Here is an 8,294-nt window from a genome sequence, read left to right as displayed (position 1 = left end):
TCAAGTGTTATTGGGAATTTGTTCAAGCATGCAGTCTAAAGAAACAGCCTCAAAACGATTACAATACCTATATATTTGTTATCCTTTGATGAGAAACAAAATGATGTTTTATCAAGTTCAAAAAAGAATAAGGTAATTTGTATGAAAAATATCATTTTTATACCAAAAATGTTGAATACAAGGCAACAATATTGATAAGTTTGTTCCAAGTGAAGCGACTAAATCATTGACAAAAGTTGTTAACCATTTGAATATTATATTTGAGATATAGTCGAATGAATCCTACTGATCATGAATTAGATATGTCTCATCGTAATTGAAAAATTATAAGTTGACTCGACCATTATTAGGATTTAATTGACGGAAAATTAAGTTTTCGTATTAAATGATAAAATTTGAGAACCGTTGATAAGGATCAATAGGTCAAAGTTGTGGATCTCAAAATAGCAATCTATAACAAATATGGGATTCCATAACATAAAAATTTTCATAATCACATTTTCGAAAGTTTTTTTAGTTTTCAAATCGAGCATAAAAAATAATATCCATGAGGCACTACCAGAAAAGTAGATTTCTATGACACATTTGTCCTACCAAAATAAGGGGAAGAGAGGAAAAAAGTGTCATAAATGCCAAAAAAAATTGTTTTTGGCAAAAAAAAAAAAGACTTCCGAATTTTTAGAAATTTACTATAGTTTTTAAATATCATCCGTTTGACAATTTTTAATTGTCATTTGATGGATGAAAATATGTCGAGACTTTTTATCTATATTTAATATTTTTATTCTAAATCCTAAACTTCAACTAACAAGTAGTTTTAGTAGCAAGACCGAGTTAAAACACATGGAGCCTAAGATAAATCTTTTCTAAACTAAATAGACCTTTGGAAAGAAGTAGAAACGACGAGTTTTGAGTTTGTGTTGACAGGAAAACTAAATTGCAGGAAATTAATGTACAAAAAGTAAGATTGAGAGAGAGATACACGAGATTACCTTCGCCAATTAAGGGATTGTTGGGTTATCTGTGGATTAGTTCATTAATTTATCATGTAGAGATTCATGGATTTTCTAATTATCAAGCTTGGTTGACTATTTGGAAAAGCCAAACGAAATCCCTAGGAAAAACCAACGCAGATGTCAATTCCTAAATTAATTAACTAAGTGTTGTCACGCAAGTCTATTCACTTAGTTAATCACATAAAGTCCTTGAATTGATTAGAACATCATGTCAAATTTTCCAAATTAATTAAACATGTCATGGTTACAATACGGATAACTACAACATGCATAGCATGAGCGAATAAATCCTTGTCTCCTCTTCCACCACTTCCTCAATCACCGCCACTTCCTCTGCCACTTCCTCCGTCATCGCCACCGTCACCTCCTCCGTAAGTAGTGGCTGGTTTACAACCCCAGCCTCGGGCAGTCCTCCTCATTTCTCCAGGTAACTCAGAATGTTTCCAAATACCTCCTTATCATCTCGTGTCTTCTTTTCACTTTCAATGGAGACTGCAGGAGTTGGGAGTGGGGTGCTTTCAGTACTTTGCCCCCTCTTGAACTGAAGTGGTCTGACGGCTAATGGATTTTGTCGGGGTCTTCCGGCAATTCTAGGAACAGTGTGAGGTTGAGTAGCGAGACGACAAATTGCAGCAAGGAATGTTGCCTCTCGCATGGAGAGTTGGTCTGTCGAAGGTGTTGAGGGTGAAGCAGAAGGTTGGGAAGTTTGGTCGGCCATGGATGCTGTGGTGAAAGAAAGCTGGAAAACGTTAGGGTTTCAGGGAAGAAGAAAGCTCGGTATGCAGGGGCACTAGGGTTTTAGATTGCAAATGAGGCAAAGTGTGAAACCCGGATTTCCATTATTCCTACTTAAGCAGGTGGTTAAGGAAATTAACTAAGTAAAAGTTAAATCCTATGTTGAAGCGAAGGAAAATTTCTAGGTGTTGAATAGATTTTCCTTGAGTAGTTTTGAGTTAAGCTTAAATTGATGAAAAATTGACTAAGTGTTGGACTAGGCAATGCTATGTATTGGCCATAAGATCTTGGAAAGATTACTTGAGCAAAAGAAGAATTTAAAGTGGGAGTAACGAATGCCTTGGAGGTTAGACCAATGCATTAGACTCAAGGGATGCGTTGGAAGAAAGTTGAAGGGATGCGTTGGTGGTGGTATGCGTTGGTGAAGGAAGATGGTTGTGTGGGATGCATTGGAAGGAACCAATGCATTGGAAGGGTTATGTTGATACGTTGGAAGGGTTGTTGGTGGATGGCATGCGGCTGAAGGAAGTAAAATAGAAGGATGCGTTGAAAGGTGGCAGGCGGTTGAAGGATGGCAGCCGAGGGTGAGGCATTGGGATGGCACGAGGACTGGAGGGTGGCATGCGTCGAGCAACCTTGGCCAAATGCCCAGCCATGCATCGAGCAGCTTTGGCCAGATGCCCAGCCATGCGTCGAGCAGCTCGGCCAAACGGGCCAGGCATGCGTTGATATACCCAGCCCATGCGTCGAGCGGCCAGCCTATGCAGCACGCCCATGCGTCGATCGGCTAGCGTCTATGCTAAACACCATGCGCTTGTGCCAAGCAAGCCGTGTGATTATACCTAGTGAGCCATGCATCAAGGATGAGCGGCCATCCTATGCATTGGTGATGGCTGGCTCTTGCGATGGCTAAGTTGGATTGCGATGGCTAAGTTGGGTTGCTAGGCGTTGAGTAGTGGACTATGCGTTGAACATTCAAGAGTTAGACGCATATAAAGGATGAGATCACCTAGAAAACGTCATCAAACCATGTGTCTTCTTGGGAGGAAGCCTTAAGCCTTAAGCATTTGAGGTGGTTGCATCAGATTGGAAGCTCATGCGTTGGCTATATAGAAGAAGGACACTTAGATTGCGTTGATCAAAGAATTGTGTTGTTGGTGTGAGGAGGAAACACTTGGACATGCAACCAAGTAGGAGGTTTCGACTTTGGAGAAGGTTTGGACGCCTATAAATAGGGCCAAAAGACTTAATTTTCATATCACAATTCAAAAATACATTAAAAAGAGTGGGAGAGTTGAGCAAACCTTGCGTTGAGGCCAAAATCCATGCGTTGATCATAGAGTTTCAAAGAGGACGCATTGGACAGTGAAGTCTGGAAAACAGCATCAATTTGAGACGAGGAGTTCTCTCAATTTACTAGTGCGTTTGGAGTGATTTTAAAGCCATCTGAAAGATATGAGAGTCTAGTTTTCATGGTGGGGCTGCCGGAGAAGAAGCTCCAAGGAATCAGCTAGAGAAAGAGGAAAAGATAGAAGGGTCGAGCTGTCGGGTAAGCTGCGCTAGTCTTGATGTTTTGAAGATTCTGGCTAAACCACGAGGAGTTCTGAGCCAAGATTTTATGGGTTCAAAAAGGGAAACCAAGGAAACCTAAGGAACTTCGGAAAAAAAAGTTCCTAACCAACCAAGGTGAGTGTTTATTGTGTGTTGTATTGTTGATATAATTTCTATATATAGGTAAATATATATAGGGGATAATGTTAAATTGGCATGATCAAGGATATATGTTTATCTGATTACTATGCTTGTTGAGATATTGCTTGTATGTTTATTTTGGAAACTGAAATTGTACTTAGGATATATAGTTAGCATGCTTGAAAAGGGTACTTAGCAGGAAAATATAGTCGGCTTCGGTCGATGGGAAATGATAGTCGGTGACGACCGGCGGGAAATATAGTCAAGTTACCTAAGCATAGCTGGCGGGAAAATAGTTGATATGCACATTGGCGGGATAATAGGGTACAGAGAAAGTTTCCACAGGAATTGTTATTGTCTTAGTATACATGTGAAAGTACTGGGGATGTTTCTATTATGTGATAACAAGTGGTTATGCTGGGGTTGATTGTTTTAACCAACGGTCGAGCTGGGGATTGTCCAGTGGTTTGCCTAGAAAATAATAATGAACTTGTGGTAATGTTCTTGTTGACTATGCATTGCTTTCCCAATAGTATATTTCTGTTGACAAAGTTATTTGTTTATCTAAAGGTATCACTCACTGGGCTTTATAGCTCATGTTTTCCATGTTTTATGTTTAACCCCCCCAGGTAGCGAAAGGTGAGGAGTTCTAGGGTGATGCTATGGTCAAGGTCTGCCACGTGCCACAACTACACTTCTGGAGGGTCTTACAGCTGTTGTTGTAAATTTGTAATTAAGTCTTGAAGTTGTATAAATGATACATTGTTGTAATAAAATGGGCCTACTTAATCAGTTGATTTGTTAAATTTTTTCATTGGTATCAGAGTTATTTCCGCAAGAGTTATTAGGCAGTAAGTGTTAACGAAAGGGTTGATAACTGCTGCAGTCACGCCCTTTCCCAGGCTCAGAGGGTGGTCTGGGGCGGGGTGTGACACAAATTGTGCTCATAGTGGGGGGTTTCCTTTTTATAGGTTGGGCCTTAGTGGGCCCAATGCTATTGTTGCGGTGGCAGCCTCGAGACACTCAAAAGGCCCACCGTTTGAACTCCCTTTATTTATGAGGTTTCGGAGTAAACGTCCTTTCGTCTGCAGACTCATCATTTCTTTAGAATACGAAACGATTGGACTTCTCAATTTTGCAAAAAGAAATATCTTTAATGTTTTATTCGAATGGATGCAAGGTAAAGATTTAACGCAATGAGTTCACCAACGCAAATGCATCTTTGCAGAGGACGGGCCAAACGCATGCATCCCCACAAACATACCCCTTAACTAAATGCATTTCTGGAGGATCGGGCGCACGGTATTGCTACCAACGCAACACTACCTCAACATAGTGCATTTCCACTAAGGACGGGCAAAGGACATACACGCGCGCAAACACACCCCTCAGCGTAATGCATTAGAGTTGGGTGAACACAAAGTGTATCTTGTGGTTCAAGATGCGTCCATTATCGCCATACATACTGAATGTGTTTTATTTTATTATTATATATTAAAAAAATCATCAACGCAAGTTGCCATGACTTGCGGTAATAAATTTCTTCTCATTACTCAATCATTCACCAGGTTAAAGAATAACGCATTAAATAACAGAAAAGTTAAAGGAATTAAAGAAAACACAGAAAATAATGCAAAGAGAGTTAATTGAAGAATAAATGCATAAAGTCATGAAACAATTAAATGAAGTAGTAAAAGAAAGCATTTAAACATAGATGTGAGATATGGACCGGAAGAAGACTTTCTTTGAATGAGCGCAATCCACACCTCTGTAGACGGTCCAGCTTGCCTACCAATGTCTTCAGGGACATTTCTCCTTTCCATGAGATCCGGGGGCTTCAGAGTTGCTGGGCAACGTTCCAGGTGCTCTATTTCTAAGTTCAGAAGCCAGCTGCCCCACTTGAATCTTCAAATTTCGAATTGAATATGCCTGTGCCTGCATCACTCGTCATTTTTATCCATGTACTGTTAAGCAGGGCCTCCAATGAGCTTCCAGAGGTGTTTAAAGATGAGGGTTGTTAGTTGTTGTGATTGCCTTTGTTGCCCTTGATTAGAATTATGGTGAAAGGGAGGAGGGTTTCCCCGATTCCTTAAATTGCCACCCTGATGGTTGTTTGGCCCTCCTTGGTTAGGATTCCCTCCCCAATCGAAATTAGGATGGTTCCTCCAACTAGGATTATATGTGTTGCTGAAGGGGTTGTCCTGGATGGCGCATACTTGCTGGATTATTCAATGGGCACATTTCTGCTACATGAGCCCCTCCACAATTAAACGCAACTGATTGCGGCCACTTGAGCCGACGTAGCGGTTTGCGCTGATTGTTGGGGGATGGCTCCTTGATTGATTTCCATCGATTGGAGTATAGAGGTCACTGCCATCATCTGTGCAGCCAAAGTTGTCATGTCTTCGCAGGGACAATGGCAGATTCATTCTTTCTTCTTTCGGAGCCTCTGCCTCCAACCATCATCAATCCAGTCATCCATGTTCCGTGAGATGCGGTCAAGGATGACCTTGGCCTCGGTATACGTCTTATCCATAAAACCACCGCCGTAGGAGCATCAGCAACAGCCTGCATTGATCTGTTCAGGCCATTATAGAAATGTCTTCCATTAGGACGCAATCAGGTATCTCGATATGCGGGCAGTTCTTCACCAGTTACTAAAATCGCACACAAGACGGTGCTCAGGGTCTCATTGTCTATTTGTTCAAAGTTCAGCACATTCTTTCGTCGCCTAACATTGACAGTCGGTGGGAAGAACTTCTTCATGTACCGCTCAACCAGCTGATCCCATGAAAGTAATCTCGTTTGGCTCCATAAGTGAAGCCCACCTCTTGCTTCATCGCCTCAAGGTGTAAGGGAAGAGAGTATAATCTAATACCCTCAGGGGTAATGCCAGGTATTGAGAAGTTGTTGCACATCTCGACAAAGTTGGTCAGGTGGGCGTGTGGGTCTTCAACCCTTTACAGATCCCTATATTTGCCCTGCGTTTTTGGATCATTTGGGAGCATGACCGCTTGATCTCGAATTCTTGCGTTCTCCTCAACCATCGGCCTTGAAATCCCAGTTGAAAAATCGTACAGATTAGGCGCCGGCATAGTTCCCTCATGGGAATGTTGCTGGTCAGTAGCAAGAAACATTGGATCCTGCGCTGGCCATACCGCCCTGATTTCCTGCGAAGAGCCACATTATCATATTATCTACCATATCAGCTGTTTTCATTCAACCTCGCTCAGTTCTGGCGTGCCCTAGCACGAAATGTAGGCTCGATTTCTGGGTCAGCTTCGAATTCTGGTTCAGTCCCAGTACTCATAAACTGTCAGACTGCTCTCTGCGTTGAACAGCCAGTACTCATCAAGACAAATAGCATAAACAACACAAGTTCTCAATTGCGTTGAAGCTACAAATGTTGTTCCGCTCTTCTTTTGGCATACACCTTTCAGTGATCGGCCGTGCTCCCACATGTTTGTGGTGCAACAGAGACTAATGTAATGAACGCAAGGTTGCTTTCATGTCTGGAAGTACTTCTCGCTTTAGTTAACGCATTCTTCTGACCTTCTCTCGATAGATCAGAATGGCATCTTCACTTCTGCTCTCACAGGTGAAGATGTCGTCCAACATGCCTTAGCTAAACACATTTTAAATCTTTAACACAGATTAAGTACTTTGTTAATTCACATTGTTTATTAGGGAATTAAGAATAAAAGCTATCGAAACATTTAATATCTCTATTAAGCATTTGATACATGGTGTGAATGAAGAGATAAAGAAACAGTGAAATACAACGATGAAAGAGATAGAACAGATACAAACACATGCCAATGTCCTGGCACTGATTCGTTGGAGATCTGCTTGTCGGATAGGATGGATTTGATGGTAGGAAGAGCTTCCCTCTCAGGCTTGCTCCACCAATAGTAGGGATCTTTGCACAGAGCTTTCAATCGGGTGTTTGGCAGATTAGATCTGAGAGTCATCTCTCGGCCTTATCTCGTCTTCTTCACAGATTTCTTCTCTTAAGCACTCAGCTCAGCCTTTTCTCTCAACAGTTTTGCAGCACTTACCCCGTATCCCGTAGCATACTTTTTTTCTGAAATCAATGGGGTATTTATAGGTCCAGATCTTTGACTCCGGCCTTGTGGTCCCCACTTGATTGTTATGGTAATTCCAAAGATGGAGGGATATTATTCCTTCTGTTATGTAATCAGACCATCAATTCTGCACAACCGTTAGTTGTACACGTGTCTCAATCCTCCGCTTTTGCGTTGCTTAACTGCATCTTTCGATCTTGGATTCACATGTGGTGTTGCTTTTATTACCGCATGCGGTTAAAACACAGCTCTGGACTGACTGTCACATTGCGTCATCATTGCGGTAATCGTCTCTTCATTGTTGATTGACGGGCGCAGTGTGACAGAGATGCGTTGATCAATTTCTCGTGAGCCTTGAGGCAATTTCCTTCTACTTTATTTTTCTATAGACAAACTTTCTACTGAAAGATGCTTTTCTAGTTTTCCAAAATATAATGTTTATCTCTTCTTTGTCAAAATCAACTGATGTGATCTATATGCGGTGAGCAAAAATTTGCTGTCATTTCTTTATTTAGAGGGACTATTTGGTCATGGTTACACTTCTTCGTTCTGGCTTTATCCCTATGGGTATCATGGCGGACATTCCACTACGGTTGAGTGCCAATTTCCAAATGTTCAACTAGCCTTGAGAAGAGATCAGTAGGAAATAATGTCTCTAAATGTCTCTTCTTTTTTTATTTTTTTTTTTCTGTAATTGCGTATGTTCTTGAAAAACCACCTTTCGTTTTGGCTTGCTCCTACGGGTTGTCATACGAACATCCAACTA

This window comes from Benincasa hispida, chromosome 7, assembly GCF_009727055.1.
Source record: "Benincasa hispida cultivar B227 chromosome 7, ASM972705v1, whole genome shotgun sequence".
NCBI lineage: Eukaryota > Viridiplantae > Streptophyta > Magnoliopsida > Cucurbitales > Cucurbitaceae > Benincasa > Benincasa hispida.
The sequence above is the reverse complement of the archived record's forward strand: the minus strand, read 5'-3'. Positions refer to the sequence as shown.